Raw genomic sequence first — 18776 nt, forward strand, 5'->3', positions numbered from 1 at the left:
CGAAGGAGGAAGGACGAGCGAGGCCGGCCCCTCCGCGACGGGCGGACGCAGCCGTCCCGTCACTCTGCAGCGGCACCGGCAGGCGCGGGCTCCGTCTGCGCCCCGCTCGCCCAAGATGGGGCTCAAGTTCTGCCGCGCTGCATGCCGGGAGGGCACCCCGCCCCCCCACGCTCGCCGCGATGACGTCACGCGCAGCCCGGGCATTCGTTCCGGGAGGGAGGGCGGAGGGAGCGGGGGAAGGGGGGGGGCCGCAGGTCGCGGACCGGGCGGGCGGCGCCCCCTAACGGCGTGGAGGTCCATCTGTCCCTTCCGTGCTACTTTCCAGAGCGGTGCCTTCTCCAGCTTCAGCGGAGGTTAACTCCCTCTGCACCAGCAATCCAAGAACTCACTGGTGTTAGAAGAGTTCGCACGCGCCTGGCTGAGCCCGGTGCGTTTGTTAGACTCAGGTGTGCGGATGGTCTCAGCCCGGGGCGGATGCATTCCCGCTGTTTGTTTTGAGGTCCTCATCACCTCTGAGCCCCAGCAAGGAAATGCAGGGAAGGTGTTCAGATTGCTGTCCACGTGTACTGTTGGCGTGCTCTGATCACACACACAGTGTCGCAGGACTTTGTGAACGGACCTCTGGAACCTCCCAGCAGTTTCCTACAGCAGCAGCACAGCAACGTGTCCCGGTGGGTTTGGACATCACAGAACGAGACTCCACACCTCCCCGGTCAGCTTGTGCCAGGGCTCTGCCACCCAACAGCCCTATATTTCAGGCCCTCACAACCTCTGCCCATGAACGTTCTGTTTCATGTTTCATCCCATCGCACCTCCTCACTCCTCTGGGAGGAGTTCTGCCCACCCAGGTCTCCATTTCTTTGCATGTTGCCATTGCTTTCACCACCTGGTGAGGCAGCCCTGGTACCACTGTGCAGGCAGCTGGCAGCGTCACTTGACCAAATGTAGGAGAACAGCCAGAGGTTTTCCTCCATTAGCCTCAGATCCACTTTTCACAGTCTGTGACCTTGCAGATAATGAACCCACATTTTCAGCATCCTCTGTGCAGAGGACCATCCCTGTACCACAGCCTCTTACAAGCCTCAGGGTCTGCCCTTCTGCAAAGCACTCTGTGTGGCACTGCCTCACAACTTCTGTGCAGCACCCCAGGTCTGCCTGCATACAATGTGCCAGGACTGTTTTCTTCTCTGCTTAACACTTTCTCTCCTGCCTAGCTTTGTGTTACTATGAACCTCATTCTGCATTCTGTTTCAATTTGTACTTGATCATCCCTCATTATTTCCTGCCTTCATATCCTTCCAAACCCACCTTCTAGAATTTCTTTGTTCTGCATATGTTAGAAGATGATGGGCTGACAGTGCTGTAGCCTTTTTCCTTCTTGCTGATTTTGAATTCCTATCTGAGCTCCATTTCTAATTCTTGGCTCTCCTTCTGATAGAAAGGAGCTTTCACTCCTGGTGATGTGTTCTGCCAGGCAACACCTTCTGGCACAGCTTCCACCAGGTTCCCACTGGAGAATAAAGCATATTCTTTATCTTCTGCTTGCTGCCATCTGTTTCACTTCCTCTAGTCCTCTGATTGAGTCTGCATTCTTAGGACTCATCTTTCCTATTAAACCCTGGCTTTGAAGAGGAAAAAGACAATTCCCCAAACTTCCCAAACAATTCCTCCCAACCAAGTTCCCTCCAACATACATTCCTTTGTTTTCTGCACCTTCTTTACAGTATGATTTCACATACACCAACATTAGAAAGAAAAGGTAATGCACAAAGTACAATATATTTTAAAATGTGGAATATCATCTCAATACCAAATTATAATGTTTAAATGTTAATTTTCAGCATAAGAAACGCGTTATGTCCATGAGAGTGTATTTTTGACATGGTGTCAAACCTTAATGGGTGTCAGACCTTAACCCTGCCATTAGTGCTCCTTGCTCTGCAAGCCAACCAGGTATCATTTGACACAGGAAAGGAACTCTGTATTGGAGGAGTCCACTCTGTGAACTGTGTATGTATGAATGTTCTAATGTAACCTGAAGTGTAATGAAGAATGGCCAATTTGGATGACATTTTGCATGGTCTGGCAAAGGAGAAAGAGAGATTAATAAGGGGTAAAATAGGCAAGGGATGAGGAACAGAATGAGCAAGATAAACTGATTGACTAACAAAACAGAGAGGTTTCTGAAAAGTCAAACATAAAAATTGCTACAGCCCATGTCCAGGTTGGCCAAGATACACACAACGGCCTTGGCAGCATTACACTGATAATATTTTTGCAAGGTGGAATTATTGCTGAACAGTATTTTAGTGTATTGGGCACAAACACACTGATGTTTTTATTAAGTGTCAAGCATGTATTTGTTCCTCTTTTGCCTGCAAGAAAAACATCTGCTGCTGTTCATTAAAAGAAATTCCCACATGATTTCTGTTTGTGTTTATGTGAGTGTCAACTGTACACGACTGTAATATTTTCTGCATGTGTGTGCGATGTTCCTGCTGTGCTGAGGTCTGCCAGGGGTGGGTTTAGCAGGCAACGGGGAGGGCAGCACAGCCAGGGTCAGTGTCCCTGTGCTGGATCACAGGTTTGTGTAGTTCTTCACAGTCTGCATCCTCTTCTACCATGAAACATCTCACTGAGACCATCACCTCGGCAGCAATGAGAAGGCTAATGGTATATAATATAATGTAATATAGTACGATATAACACAACACAGCACAACACAATATAACATACCATACCATACTTTGGGGGCTGAAGGTAGATTTACATCTGTTGCCATTTAAGGACCATGTACCTGTCATGCAAAAGGCACACGTCCTTCACACAACTCAGCAGTGCTATCGTAGATAACAGGAGACCAAACCTCAAGTTCCTCTGCCATAGAGTCACACACTGACCACCGGTACGCACTGGATAAAAACTGCACTAGAACGTTCTGCTTGTTCACACCATTCTAAATGGGAAAAGGCAGCCCGTCTCCCTGCTCACAGCAGGAGGCTGTGCATCACCCAGGCAGTTACAAGTTGTTCGCTGGAAACCCTACGAACTCAGAGAGGCCACACCGACATTCACACTCTCAGGTCTGTGCATGAATGTGTGAAAACAAATAAATATGCTCGTAGGTGAACATGTGAACTTAGATTTTTGAAGATCCCCAGTGATAACATTGAAGTACAATACTCTTAGAAGAAAGCTATAGGAATTACCAAAGGGAGTCGGACAATTTATTGGTATACAGAGTTCATGGATTTCAGTTTCTTAGCCTTTAATAACACTGGGTGATTGCTGTTGAAGATTACTTGGGAAGCAGTGTGACCTAACAAATAGGGCATCTGCACAAGTAATAAAGTACTGGTTTTGTTGTAGTCAGTAGAAAAAGTTCAGGGGCCCATTTTTGAACTTCAGCCTTACACCTGGGTTGGTGTTTTCCTGCAGTACAACTTTCACTATTTTAAGGGCGCACTCCATTTCACCCAGTTCCTCATCCAGATCCTAAGTTAGCATCTTAAACTTAAGAACATCCGAAAATCCTTTTTTCACTGTAAACTGTGTTTTACAATTCATTAAGTAGTGTTAGACTGTAAGACATACTTCCAAATTCTTGCTTTTAAAACTCATCTTAATTATCACAAACAATCTCAAATGTGCTGAGATGCAATCATAATTTGGATTTCAACTCCTTTTGAATTCCCCCTGTAATACATGGACTGCAAGACCTGGACGACAAATTCCAGGTTACAGTCTGCCAGAGGGAAGAAGGGTGCAGGAAAGGGCAAATGAATTACCTGAATGTCTAAGTAGGGTTTTTGCATTTATAAAGACCACTAACTATAAAGAGAACCAGTGAACAGTAGTTGCAGTATTTAGCTTCAGGCTCTTTTTAAAGTCTCATGTGACAAAAATCATGGAAATTTCCTTTTTCCCGACCCATACAAAATTGTTCTTTTTTTTTTTTTGTCCTTGCAGTGTTAATTGGAAACAGTAAGCACTAAATACAACAACCAATAAAACAAAAGACTCTGACCAACTACAGAGAGCAGATGGAAGCCTTTGCAAACATGGAAACACGTTTCAATTGCAAATGGAAATGAATAAATGTTATGAAACCTCATCAGCTGTTAGCACAATCCCGACTCCTTTCAAGTCAATCACAAAACCAGTGAATGTCAATGAGAGCTGTGTTTTACTTAAATAAATCATGTCAAAAACTGACAGGAATATTTGCACAGATTAGCAGCCAGGTACATTTACTTTTTCCATCCTGCCTGGTGCTGCACATGATGTGCTGGCTGGGAGCTGGCTGGGGAAGGGCTTTTCCTCTGTTCAGTTCAGTGTGCCAAAGAGCACTGCACACACCTGAAGCATTGTGTAAATAATTAAGGCAAATTACAGCATAATCTGGAACAGTAGCCCAGAAAGAGCTGTTTCATGGGACAATCTGGGTTTTTTTGTTAATAGGAAGCTATTTTCAATTACTCCTGGGCTGCGAAAGCCCCTGTGAGATTTTCCTCTGTTTGATTTGGCTGCTCTCATTTACATTGTTGTTCTCAACCTTGCTTGTTGCTGTGTTTTGAATCATTTGAGGTTTTGAGGTAGAAAGTCGAAATTGAATCCGATCAGTAAACCGAGTTTGGAAGCACAGCATGCCGTTGATGCTAAAAACCATCTACTTTGAAGTGATTAGGAGGCAGTTCCCAGGCACTGGGACACTTTCAGAGAAGGCAACATCTGTTTCTCGGTTGTTTCTGCTGTATTCCTGGTTTTACTGACTCCTAAGACAGAGCTTCCTTCGGGATCTATGGTAATAAGCAACTATGAATATATGGCCAAGCAACCACGTATTTCAGAACATCTCTGTCATACACAACACGCTCAACATCCAGAATTAAAATAAAACTGCTCTCTATTCCACAGTTTCATGGAAGGGGATTATGGCACTGCACCCGCTCAGCAGAGGTGAACGCCCCATCAGCCCACATCTCCTCTGCTGTAACTTACAAAATCTATGGAGATATCACAGAATCACAGAATCACAGAATCACCCGTGTTGGAAGGGACCTCAAGGATCATGTAGTTCCAATCCCCCTGCCCAGCAGGGCCACCAAACGTACACATTCAGATCATATCCTTATGCAGCTGAGACTGCAATCATTTTCTCTTTCGGTCTTTATTATCTGAGCTGATAATGGCAGAAACTTTCTTCTCAAGTTTTCAAGACCGATGTTGATGGTTGCATATAGAGCAGATCTGGTTTTGGTATTTAGTTTTAAAGACAGTAGCTAAATCCTGGCTTTGTGATAAATAAACTGGGTTGGTACGTCTTCTCTTTCTCTGTCAGTTTGTGAATCATGGTTATTTACTTAACACATTGTAATGCAGTGAAATTTAAAGAAACAGAAAACTTCTTCAATATGATGTATAAGTAGATTACAGCATTTTCAGCATTCCAGTCTAACGACCAAGTGGAACCTGGATCAGGTTTCATTTAACCTAATTAAAAGCGCAATGTGGATGGTTTTCTGGAGTTCAGCAGCACATTCCCTCATACATTTCAAATCCATTTTGAGTAAAGATGTCCATTTTTACCACTCGAGTAGTTCGATAAACTCTTTGATAACTTTGTATGCCTTTTTAATCTTTCCGTCTGGCGAAAAGGTACCTATTATCCTTCACTAAAAGCACAAATAACGGCTGGGCATTGGTTTTTTCATTAACACTGGGTGTTATCTAAGAAAAAAAGATGTACACAGGTTGCAAACAGCCGGTGAGAGGCTTTAAATATCCCATGGCACGACTTGATCTATAGTCATAGATCAGTTGGCAGTAGTGAGATCCTACAGGGCACGTCTTCATGCAGTGCTTGTAGCACAGGAGTAAGGAAGTGTGGAGTAGAAAGTTTGTCTTCCTAAGGTGAGAGAGATGTTACAGAGTGGACATTAAAGCAGTTGCAACTCTACAATAATTGGAGACAGCCTATTTAAATGAATTCCCCAGGAAGCCCCGGTTGCTTGGTGTGCTGGTGTCTGTGCTCTGGATCTCAAGCTGAGACAACACCCAGCTGAAATAGGGGAGATACGCAGGTTCAAAGGTGGATCAGTACGTGTGCCCCTCACATTTCACTCAAACACACACAGTGCCTTTTCTTCCCCTTTTTCTTTGGTAAGCACACATTCAAGAACAAAGATTACAGCTAGATAAATAAAGGTGCGTGGGAACTTTTACATATTTAGGTTCTGAGTAATTTTTGACAGATGTATTGCTGCCATGTCATATGGGACACTGATTAGCCACAATTGGTTCTCTGGCCCTTTTTTTTTTGAGACACCTAGAGATCATCCAGTTCAACTCTTCTGCAGTGAAAGGGGACCCGCTGCTCCATCAGGTGCTCAGAGCCCCATGCAGGCTGTCTTGGCTGTCTGCAGGGATGGGACAACCACTCACCTCTGAGCAACCTGTGCCAGTGCCCCACCACCCATTTGTAAAAAAACTTCTTCCTTATATCCAGCCTAAATCTGCCCTTCTTCAGTTTGAAACCATTTCCCCTTGTCCTGTCACAACACATCCTGTTAATGAGTCTGTCCCCTTTGTCTTACAGCTCCTTTAGGTACTGACAGGCTGCTCTCAGGTCTCCCCAGCGCCTTCCCCTCTCCATTCTGCACAGCCCCAGCTCTCAGCCTGTCCCCAGGGCAGGAGAGGTGTTCCATCCCTGACATCATTTTTGTGGCCCTCCTCCAGACACACTCTAACAGCTCTGTGTCTCTCTTGCCCTGAGGTCTCCACATCTGGATGAAGTGCTCCAGGTGAGGCCCCACAGCACAGAGCAGAGGGCAGGATCACCTCCTCGACCTGCTGGCCACGCTCCCTGTGATGCAGTCCAATGCTTCTGCACCGAGCTCCCACTTTTCTCATCAGACAGTAGAGTTGCCACAGAAGCCTATGAGTTTACACTTTCTGCAAGCTAATCTAAGCACACGTTTTGAAAGCTAATGCTATCAGATGCTAAAATGATGTGATGGGTTCTAATGACTTCATCCTGTAGAACGTGTAAGGCGTATTGCATCTTTCCATGAATCATAGAGTTTCACACAAGTAGGAACCCTCTAACCCTGTCTGTGATCTGTAAATTGTTAGACAACACCTTTCAAAATCATCTTGCAGAAATACAAGAATGAAAAACCACACCCTCGCTGTCCCCACTGACCCCCAGCCCAACTCAGGGGAGCTCCACTGGGCAGCAGTTACGAGTACTTGCCCACTTGGCTGTCAAAGAAAAAGCTTTATGACAGAGTGCTGGTGGTAGGAGCGTGACTGCAAGACAATCCTTCATCTGCTTTTGAAGTCAGATTTACACGGAATATCACATAATAACTCGTCTTTCAGACATTTACCAGTGCAGAGCAGGAGGTGGGAACACACAGCAAAGTAACATTCTGCTCTGCAAGAATCTCTCCAGACAGCGCGCTGATTCAAATAATAATGAAAAGTTTTAATGATTAAAGAGATCAGAATCTGATACCACATCTGGGTGTGTGCGAGGAGTAGCGATGAGCATTCTATGGTTTTTCCCACAGATGACACAGAACCTGAATTACGAGCTCACATCACATCTCTTACAATCTGTAAACTTGCAACCACTTATCCTCAGCCTTTTCCATGCTGTGTTGCAAAGAGAAAGTTCCAGAACATCATGGAAGGCATGGACGTTAATGATGTGTTAGAACTGTAAGCTTATGTTCAAAAATTCTAAAAGAATAGAATAATGTAGCAGCATTTGCCTTCATATCTTATATTTGAGTTTCTTAAAAATTTAAAATAGTGCTTTGTATGGGTGCTTAAAAAAACCCACCAGAGGCAAAGAACTTTGATGTCAACGGTACTTCCAAATTCACTGAATACAGCTAACATCATTTTTTGCTCTTGACTGAATAGATATCTGTCTGGAACAACTGCACTATCACATGGAAGTCATAGAGACTGTGTACATTCTGACTGCAAAACCTGACTTCTGTAACACAAAGGACCTGAGAAGTCCCCAGTGGATAATTATGAAAATTACAGAATCTGCATAATCAGTTGCTTCAATTTCCTCCCTTTACATTTTCCTCATGAGTTCACTTAACCCTATGCCAAATACCCACCAAAGATGTGATAACCTCCAAAAAGGCCTAAGAAAGGAAATATCATAAAATATCATGGCTGTATATTTGTATTTTATTCCCCTCAATGGCTTCCTGAAGCTCACAGTGTCTACCAAAACACACACTTCTATATGCAGAGCATCAGTTCTCCATAAATACAATTCTCCTTCTTTTGAATTCGTATGAGCTTTTGCAGACTGAGTTTCAGTCCCTGGAGTGCCATGCTAGTGCCAGCATTCTCGCTTCTTCGAGGCATCTGAAGTCCTCTTTCAGTCATATAAAAGTTTCTTAAAACCCCTGAAGAGTGAATTAATGCCTCCTTCAGTGCCCCAGTTTGCTGAAACAGCAAATGGCAGTAAGAAGTGGCTCGGGCCCTCATATCCGGGGGGTTACGAGCAGTGCCAGGAATAGGGAAATGTCTTCTAATCTTTGTATGGATGCTAATGCGCTCAATGGCATCAACCAAATTTCTTAATCTCATTACATCATAGTTACTCCATTTTTTAAATAAGGTTGATGAATATCCAGCATTGCTCATCATCTTGAGATCTGCAGCTATAGAATAGCAATGTAGGCAGATTGGGGATGACAGATGATACAAATGGAGTTCTGAGATCCTGGCCTACGGCAAAAACGTAGGTAGCCAGGATGGCATACTCAGTACCAAAGCAGTTGCTAAGTAAGCAATGTAGATTATGAAATAACTAATACTTAATTAAAAATGGTGTTAAGATTTATGAACTCCACCAAAAGACCTCTCTAGAGATTTCCTCAGCTTCTGGTCTGGAAAGCATTTTAAATTTATCATTATCATCACCATAATTATTTTCACAATTCCAATTTCCAGAGCCCTGTTCAGGATTTATGTATTGAAAAGAATAAATATATTATCTAGGTAGGTCTTCAGAATCGGCTTCTTCATGTTGGTTACCCAACATGTGTGCTCACGTTAGGGGTGTTAGGGCCTGGTGTACTGATTCTGGGTACTGATTGGATTGGCTTTTCATTGTGCTCACAGAACAGCATTTTATTAAAGCTTTTTGTCATGACATGAGACTCACTGTATTCATGGATAAGGCTTACTCACGGGAGTGCGACTTATGGGACTGGGCCCAAAGCCAGCCAGGACACTGGGCTGATGTAGCTCTGGAAAGAAGCAGACACTATCATTGAGCATGGAAAATAGGTCCTAAACATAGCAGCAGCAGCCTATTTGAAGACAATCCTTCTGCAATGAAACGTGATCCAGATTGATGTCAGGGGAGTATTTGCTATTCATCGACACTAACATCAACTCACAGCTGGTATTCTTGAGGAGGATCAGGAGCTTCTGTATTAAACCGGAGGAGAATGGATGCATTCCTGTTTCCAGGTCTTCAAACACTGTGGCTGGGGGCCATGTTGCATTCCCTCCTGTCTGCTGCCACTCCTGCCCCAGCAGACCCACGCGGTGCAGCGGTGGCTTTGCAGGTGCTTCCCTCAGAGCAGTGTCTCCAGTACCTACCGCACTGCGGCTGCCCTGCAGCTCACCACGCAGATGAGCTCCGTCAGCAGCAGCAGGCCAGGTTGCTGCCGGCAGAGCTGGGTGCTCCTGGCCAGGCCTGGGGCATCTGCAGGGCTCTTTCTGCCTGGACAAACCTTTGCAAGGTTTGCAAGACGAAGCGTGGGCTTCTGTGTATGCCTATTGTGAATTAAACACAGAGGTACGCTTTGCCCACATCTACTTCAAGTAATTCCTCTCTTTAATGAAAGCCTCTGTATGATACAGCATTTGTGTCTTTAACCTGACACTTGCCTTTGTAAACACACCTTTTTTTTTGCATGGAGATGCATTGTCAAAATTGTCCACTTCCATCTACGAAAATACAAATCCCATTAGAATGATATTCATTTTATGCGCACATACTTACACCTTGAACCATATCAAATGTATTTGCCTTAGAGCTACATAGTGAACTTCTCATCCAAAGCTCAATTATTTTCAATTCGACTGACGAATTGAGTGTACTGACTTCAAGGTCACAGGGCATGTTGGTTGGATGGCTAAAATTCTGCAGAAAGGGGTTTGTGTATTTATAAGGATAACAGCAATATTCAGAGTGACATCAGAAGGGTAATAAAAATAATCAGAAGAGTTTAGTGAAGGAATTAATACATTACCACATAGAATAACAAATGAGAATCCCACCCGATTCTTCTGTGGGGATTTACAGCTGCCTTCCACTGTGCTGCTCCCATCTCCCTCTGCGGTTCTCAGGGCTGCACATTCTGAAGTTCCACCTCTTTTCCAGCTGGACAGCAGGCACCAAAGAAATGTGGTCACCAAGCTCTGATAAATAAGGCACAGTGTTACTACGGAGCACAAATGACTGTGGTAAAAGTGTAGTGAAGAGCAGGGATTTAAGGATTTTTGGGTGGTGCATGCTATGAACTCGGCTGTTTCATGCTGTGGAAAAAACAGAGTGACTGTTCTGCATTCTTACTTGCAGGTTGCTTGTGCTTGCCCATTCCTGGCTGCTTGTTTTCCAGCAGAGCAGACAAGCCCACAGTCCCGTCCTGCCTGGCCCAGCAGCAGCGTGTCGTCAGGCCTTGTGGTAACTCTGCAATGTGGAGAAACTGGCATGAGGGTGAGATCACACTGGTTCTGTTTTCTAACCTGAAGGAATGTAACCTCAATGACCTCATACATACGCAGGGGTTGGCAGATGCTCTTATTTGTTCCACTTGGAAATGGAGCATTGCGCTTCGCCCTTACGCTGCCTCACGCGGTGCAGACGTTGGCAGTGAGCGGTCATAGAAGATACCACCATTGCACCAAGAGTAAAAGCTCTTTGGGTGAGCTGACCTTGGCCCAAGGGTTGGCCCAAGGGTGGCCAAAGGCCCTCATTCCCTGCTCGGGGCCATGAGAACGTGTGCATCTATGTATGAGCAGTATGTGGCTGAATGAGCTGTATGTACATAGACAGTAATTGCTGTTGCAACCTAGAACAGTGAGAAGCTGGCATTAACTTTAATCATATATCCTTTCTGCCACAAAACTGGGTGCTCGGGAAGCGTCAGCCAGCCTTGAAAGGCAGAAGTGGCTCAGCTTGTATAAGTGCAGTAGTCTGCACTAGTGGAGCAGGGTGCTGGGGTTCTTGCATGCTCAAAGAATACCTTCAGCAGAACGTAGGGTAGGAGCATTCAGGTGCAGAGTCTTTGAAGGTAAACACCTATCCTATGTAAGAAGATTATGTCTCTCTAGTCATCCTATTAATTAACATCATTCATTATACTAATTCAAACACCTAATGTCCCACCAAGAATGTGACAGAGAGAGCTCCCTTCTGCTGGTGCGCAGAGGGCGCTGCAGATGGCATGGAGCCAGGCGCTGTGTGGGCAGGTCATTTGTGCTGCACCGCTCCTGCATGAGCGAGCCACGGGGCCTCAGTGCCTGGGCTGCTGTGCAGGAGAGCTGCGCACCCCCGGCAGCTGAGCAGCACCCTGCTCCACTCGGGCTCTGACTCAGCGCAAGCAGCGGTGTGCTGACAGCGTGCCCCCGCTCCGTGTCTGAACTTACTCCAGTTAAAACAGTATCTTGCTCTGCATTTTCTTTAAATCAGTTTCCTCCCTCTGGTGAGGCTGGGTAAAAAGCTCTCTCAGCAAACAAGCAAACAGAAAGTGTCAACACATCGTGTTTAAATAGAAATCTTTCACTGGCATTACTTAAGCCACGGTAAATAAAATAACCTGTTACAGAAAAACAAAATTTATAAAAATATTTGGGTGCAGCTCCAGGGAAGAAAAAGTTGTTTCTGCTCCAATGGCTCTTGTGTGTTTCCATAAGAACCACTCCATCGACCCAGTTCTGTCTGCAGAGACTGAGAAAGCACGGGGGGCAGAGCAGAGGTAATTCGATGTTTAAGGAGAAACTCCACTGAGTGTAATTCAGAGAGTGCACAGCACAGTGAGGCTCATCCATTACAACTGTGGATTATTATCTCACTCTGAATCATCCTCTTAAACCAAATCATTTTATTTTCCAATGCCTTTAAATCACAAGGAAGCACATACTGAAAATCCAGTGAGAAAACACTGTGAAGTCAATTTGTTCGTGTGCTGTGGATTCACAAGGGATACTTGTGTATTTCCAAGAATATGCTTGTGCTGTGAACTATTTGAGCTGACTTTGAATTCAGCAGCCAAACAAAAAGTTGGTGGTGCAGATCCGTACCGGGCTGCAGCAGTGAGAAAAAGCTGTTCTCTGTTCCCATGTTTGACATTTTCAGTGCCTTCTAGCAACGTGGAATATCCTGACAAATGAAGGTTACTTTGAAAGGTACTGTGGAAAGCAGTCAGTGAAAAAATGTCCAGAGAAGATTAAACCGTGTAAAATAAACAAAATCCGAGCATCTTTGAACTATTCTTGTAAGACCCAATCATTGCCCCTTCATCAAGTTTATTTCAAAGAATTCATAGATTCATTATATACAGTAGATTTGTATATATAGCAAAATTCAGAAATAGGTGACTTGCAAAAATAACCTTTCTTCTTTAGGAATGAATAGCTGAGGGTTCTTACGCCACATCATATGTTCACATGAGCAGAGTTATTGACTCCAGCAAGGACAGCTCTGGGACCAGAGGGATGCAAACTCAGGTCCAATTTTTGTTTGCTTATTCAAGCACAGATCCTTCTTAGAAGAGGAAGAAAAAGGCTCTGTATTCCTGCAAAACTTGTGGCATTGCGTCTGTGCCGTGACGAGGGCAGGGCTTTAGCAGCCGCCCGCTCCTCCCGGCCTTCGCAGGGCTGCTCCCACCTCAACCCCGCGGCGGCTGTGCAGGGCTCTGCACCTCAGCTCCCACCAGCACAGCACAAAGGTCAATGGGTTTCGGAAGGTGGGAATGAGCCCTCCTGCTCAGAAAGAGAGGAGAAGAATCTGGGGGCAAACAAAAAGCTTTTGGTCAGGTTCCCACTGCAGCTACTTGAGATGCGTAACATCGAATTAGCTAGGGAAATACGGCAGAGCCTGATAAAAACGAGGGTCTTAATCTATGGGCTCTTCTCAGCTGTTGGAATTCGGCAGACTTAGTGACAGGGCAGAGAAATGATGCGTGCTCTGCTAAAGTCCTGCATGCATGCCTTGCAGGTAATAAAATGGTTTAAAAACATGCACTTAGTCATCTGCACAAATCTTTCACGTAGGTCCTGACGCAGAGATCTGTATTTCAATCATAGATTTCCCCAAAAGAGATGATCTAATTCTCTAGAACAAATCAAGTCTGACAAAAATGATCCATTTTTGCACAAAAAGTTATCACAACAATTCTGTGAATTAAAAGAAGGGCGACATCCCCCGGGTGGAAATGCAAAATGCACAACTGTAAGCTCTAGTGAGTTGTGGTGGTGCTGTTCTAAAGTAGCCAGATCAATAATTTATTCTGTAATCGCTAGAAAATACTGCTTAACCCGTTTTTTTTGGCACTGTTGGTTTGTTTCGCAGTGACAGAGATTTCCATAGGTAAAAAAAAAAAGTGCTTCACGTCTTGAAATCTCATACTGGAAATCTCACAGTGCAGAGGCCATGTCCTCAGTCTCCCATTATGGCCAACTACCAGGGAGCAACATCACAATGATGGCAGCCACCAGCGAAAGCTCCTCAGTCCCTTCATCGACTGCAGGTCTGGCTCTGTGGTCTTTCCTTTGGTGAGCACCCCGCCGTTTGGCAGAGCTCCCTTTAACCAGAGGCTGCGCCATTCCTGTGACACCCTGGTGCCCCGTACCAGACGGCGCTTTCATCTGGCCGCACCAGCACTCCTGGTGTGACTGCCAGCTCTCAGTTAGCCACCGCATCACCAGGGCACGTTCCCATGCTCCTGTTTTGTCCGGGGGAGCAGCTGCAGGTCAGAACCCCACAGGCACCTTTGCTGCTGCCACACTGTGCTGGAGGAGGTTCTGCTCCCGAGCAGGTTATCCTGGGCCGGAGCCCCTCAAAGATCTTTGCTTCTTGAAGAGATGTTTGTGAAAACCCCTATGGCACAGCCTGTGGATCCCTCGTTTCAGGATGAAGTTGCAGAGCTCTGGGGAACAGCCTGTGCCTGCCTTCTGAGCGTTACTGAGGGGTGTGCACAGGTGCTGTGGGTAAACGCAGCAGAGAGCAGTTCCAGCTGCAAGGAGGTCAGAGGGGCAGGCAGGGAGCAGAGCTCGGTTCAAGCTCAGCTGGAAGTGACTCGTCTCTGCTGCTCACATGCAAGGACAGCAAGCATGCACTACCCACAGCAGAGCTGTGTTCAGCCGGAGGTAAGCACATTCTTTGCAGCAAAGAGAAAGCAGGAGAGTGAAAATGGCCAGAACCGGTCAGTATTTTATTGTTTTTTGGTCTCCACATTATGTTTTCATCTATCCATCTTCCCTACCAGTGAATTCATACACCCTCAGACAATCAATTGTCTTCTGCCTGCATAGTTACGTTCAGACGCACAGGATTTGATACAGCTCACGTAGGGTCTCCCTGTGCACACACCTTGCCCCTCCCGTGTAGCTGCCGGGAGATTTGGAGGGCTGTAAGCCTATAGAAAAAAATAGGTGGGTCTGGTTTCCCTAGTCATCATGCTTAGCATTACACATGCCACAGTGATGAAGCATTGCAAATCATGAGTCTGCTTGCATTCACTGATAAACCGGTCATGCAAAAGGCTGTTTGGAGTAGGAATTCAGCAGAAGGCATTTTACATCTGTCAGAAGTGATTCCAGGGTGTGGAGTGACTCTTTGGGAACTGCATGAATAATCACGGCTTCATTTTCACTAAGACAAAGACATGAACTTGTGGTTGGCACATCAGTGAGGAACGTGTTCCCAGTGTTAGGGACTGCATTCTGGGGACTGCTGCTAGCAAAAATACCTGAAGGGTGGATTATTTTTTAATGAAAACAGCCTGGTCACTTTTGAAGTTCAGTTTTGTGTACGTTGATACAGTAGGGACATAAGACTGCAAAACTCTGTGTAGGAAATAAGAAGGAGGAAAACCTTGGACTGGTGTGCAGTCAGAAGAGTTTCTGCTGTGATCAGACATCTGTCAAAGGCGTGTCAGTCTCCTAAGTCTAAACAGTGTCACAGTGAATTAGCAAGAGAAGCCCACAGGCACGGATTGCGATCTGTCCCAGAGAAAAGCCGTTTCCCACCACTCGATCATCCCCAAACCCTTCTCTTCCTTCTGAACAGTTTGCAGGTACTGCCGTGCACATTTACCAGTTCCTTCAGTGCCACCACATCTCTGGTCAGACACAGGAGGGGGCTGCCCAGGGAGCGGTGCAGTCACCATCCCTGGAGGCGCTGAGGGAACACGAAGGGAGAGGTGCTGAGGGACACGGCTCAGTGGGGAAACATTCATGGCAGGGGATGGTTGGATGGATGATCCTGGAGATCTTTTCCAACCTTGGTGATTCTATGGGTCAATGACCTTAACTTCTCTGATTCTTTACTCAATTTTGTCACTTTATTGATTTTTATTTATTTATTATAATCAGGTTCCCAAAATATATGCCTTGTCTGCCATGATTCTCCTCGCTACTGACCTGCAGGACCCACGTGTCAGGAAGGTGACTGGAAGGAAGTGAGGATGACCAACGAGCTGCCATACAAGTATAACAAACCCTTTTTGAGTATCACTTCTTAGATTTTTTTCCAGAAAAGAATATTGTTTTAATTACGAGGTAAATGCTTTGTCGTCAGTTAATTATTCTATTTAATGAACAGAATAAACTGTTTTGAAAAGCAATTAATGCCAGGTAAGCCTTAAAAATAAAGGACTAAACTAAGAATTGAGGCACTAAATCTGAGACTAGAACAGAAGGAGAAATGAAATCATCCTGAGCTATATGCTTTATTATTAGTCAAGCACTTGGGTCTTTCCCTTGCTCCAGAGAGAAGCAAACAGGTTTGTGTTTCAAAATAGTGATAGATTAACAATTTCCTCTGCCCTTGGCCGAGGCCAGGCAGTTGTCAGCCAGTACTGGTTCCCGCTTGTATGAAAATAAGAAGCTTGAGGTTTTTTTCTCTAGACTACAAATTAAGTGCTGGTGGGAGGCTCCGAGGTTTGGAGCTGCCCTGCGGCCCAAGGAGAGCTGGGAAAGGGGAAATTGCTTTTTGGACAGCCTGTGCCCGGGTCCAGCCTCAAAGCACGGTGAGGGGCCACAGCCTCAGGCGTTGTTCCCACCGATCTGCTGAGGACTGCCTTGCCTGGAAGACAGATCTGAGTGCCAGATAAACTTTGGGAGTTGGAAACATGAACACCGTTCAGGAACTGGAGGCAGTTAACACAGGAGATGGTAGAAAAATATTTATAAACAGAGAAAAGAGTGGGAGAAAGCTGTAGTCACAGATCTGAGATAAAAACACATTATGTGAAGAACATTAGCTTGTGTTATGTGCGTAGTAAGGTCCGGAGGTTTTACAGATAGCACATTTCCAGCATTATTTTCTTTAAATGAGTTGTAAGATACTTAAATTACTACGTAGGGGACAGAATAAAGTACCCTCAAGCTGTTCTTGCAAGGCCAGGATCACCTGGCTTTCAAGACTGTGATCTAAATTCATCATTTCTGTAACCCAGAAGCACTCTGTAGGACTGCCTGGTGCCACAGGAGCAAGAAAGACCGCAAACGTGAGCTCCAAGAGTGCAACCACATGGACAGGGCACGTCTTGGAGCTGAGCAAGGAATGCAGTGTGCTGGAAAGGTGTGGCAGGAATGTGTGAGCTGTTAACGATTGTGCTGAAGAAATTCTAGTGATACTGAGGTGAAGGAGTCCAAGAACTGGAGAGAAAACCCTGCTTTTTTTTTTAATAAAGGACTGCAGCTAGTGTGGGATATTTGGATGAAAATGCTGCTCACCAGTGATTCTGAATCTCACATGGTAGTAACAAATACGGACCCACCTTGTTATTTAAATTTTCAAAGGCTTTACAGTGCTCTGCACAGTGATGTTTTCTTTCATTTGAGACTTTGCTAGACAGGGCACTTCACTGCTGTTTCCAACATCATCACAACAGCTGTCAGAAGCTGACCTTGTCACCCACTCTTGTCCCAAGAGAGGAAAGGCAGAAAAATCAGACATTTGATTTTCCCTAATGGAAATTGAATAAAACTGAGAAATAGATAGAGGAAATACGATGGGCAGAATGGAATAGATCGAGACATCGAGACCGCTGACCGGTATTCATAAAGACAGAGCGTGAAAAGCTGAAGCTCTGCAACTTGTAAAGTATGGAATCTGATAGATTGCAAGTCAAAGCTGTGCCAGGGTCTGAGCCCTCCCCCAGCTTTCTGCCCTGTAACTTTCTTGTGAGTCTCTGTTTCCCATTTGATGTGTGCTTCAGCTGCGGAATGCCAAAGGACACACAATACATTCACTACCTGCACTACCTGCCCACGCTGCCTAGCTGCAAAGAATGACTTCCCCCAAAAAAGCTCAGCAACATTCACCTTATGAGCTTCACTGACTTTCTGAGTTCCTGTTGGCTGTCCCACATTGCATGAAGTGCCACAGCACACTTCCAAGAAGACGGTCACAATGCCACAGGAAACAGCAGCTGCAATCAGTGCCTCCTACCTGGGAACAGAACGATCCCTGGCCATGAAATGAAGCACTCAGTGGAGTGGTCTGCCCTGCTGCCTGGCAGCTGTCCCACCAAGACATCCATGCTTCTCCCATGACCAGAAGGAGCAACAGCCCACCCAGCTGGCACATGAGCAGCTGTGGGCTCAGCGGGCAGTGCATGACTGTGTGTGCTATCAGCAAACACGCTCTGGTGTGCCAGGGGAAAGTCACGCTGCCTGCACCCCACTGACCCTTTCAGACTTTCCATCTCGTGGCATTAGCTATGGAATTGTTGGTTTCCTTGTTTTTTTTTCTGCGAAGTGACTTAAGATGTTTACCACACAGCCAGGATCTTTGGCTCCTTAAAGAAACATCCAGACTGAGCTACTGGAAGTAGACATCTTCAGTGGTTGCACTCAGGGCCTGCAGACTTACAGCCTTATTAATTTTTCTGTTCTGTCACTAATCCAATGTGCTGGTGTGGAAGGATTGAATATACGATGCCAACATCCGCTTGGGGAGGCATCAGTCTCAGCAGGACCCAAAGTCACCGTCAGCAACTGCCCTGCCCTGCCAAGCACAGTGAGAAATGGGCACATCGGGTGAAGGGGAAGAACAAGGTGTACTCTGGTGTAAAGTAGCAAGGGCTTTTTGCTGGAAACATAATGTATGTGCCAAATATTACCATTGACTGGTTGTTGTGAAAGCTAAAAATGCCATCTTGTCTGCAACAAGAGGCCATCTCTGAATCATGTCCTTCAGTGAATACATCAGGAAGCAATGCAACAGGGGTCATCATCTGTGTGTGTGTTAGTAATTAAGTTTCCTGGGAAGAAATGAGAGGTCCAGAAATGTGTTAGAGGCATGCTGTTCACCCCGTGAGTTCTCTTCTTCTCATGGTGGATCCTCAGAAAGCAGCTCTAGCACACGAGAAGCAGAATGCCTGTCATCACAGGAGCTTTGTATTCCCTCCCTAAGAGGAAAGAAAACAGCACTCATCCCGGTGATTGTCTTTCTGAGATGAGCAGATCTGTGCCGGATGAGAAGAATGAAGCTG

General features: G+C 45.5%; 1 long non-coding RNA gene across 2 annotated transcripts in view; it reads right to left on the minus strand.

Annotated features, from left to right (window-relative positions):
- Positions 1 to 6343: 6343 nt before the first annotated feature.
- Positions 6344 to 18776, minus strand: part of LOC128082545 (uncharacterized) — a 47547-nt gene continuing 35114 nt past the window's right edge. For both annotated transcript variants that reach the window (XR_008207719.1, XR_008207718.1), the window contains exons 6-7: positions 10625 to 10741; positions 6344 to 10470 (exon numbers count right to left, since the gene is read on the minus strand). This is a non-coding gene — a long non-coding RNA (uncharacterized LOC128082545). The remainder of the gene's footprint in view (positions 10471 to 10624; positions 10742 to 18776) is intronic.

The sequence above is a fragment of the Tympanuchus pallidicinctus genome, unplaced genomic scaffold (genome assembly GCF_026119805.1).
Source record: "Tympanuchus pallidicinctus isolate F22 unplaced genomic scaffold, pur_lepc_1.0 scaffold22, whole genome shotgun sequence".
Taxonomy (NCBI): Eukaryota; Metazoa; Chordata; class Aves; order Galliformes; family Phasianidae; genus Tympanuchus; species Tympanuchus pallidicinctus.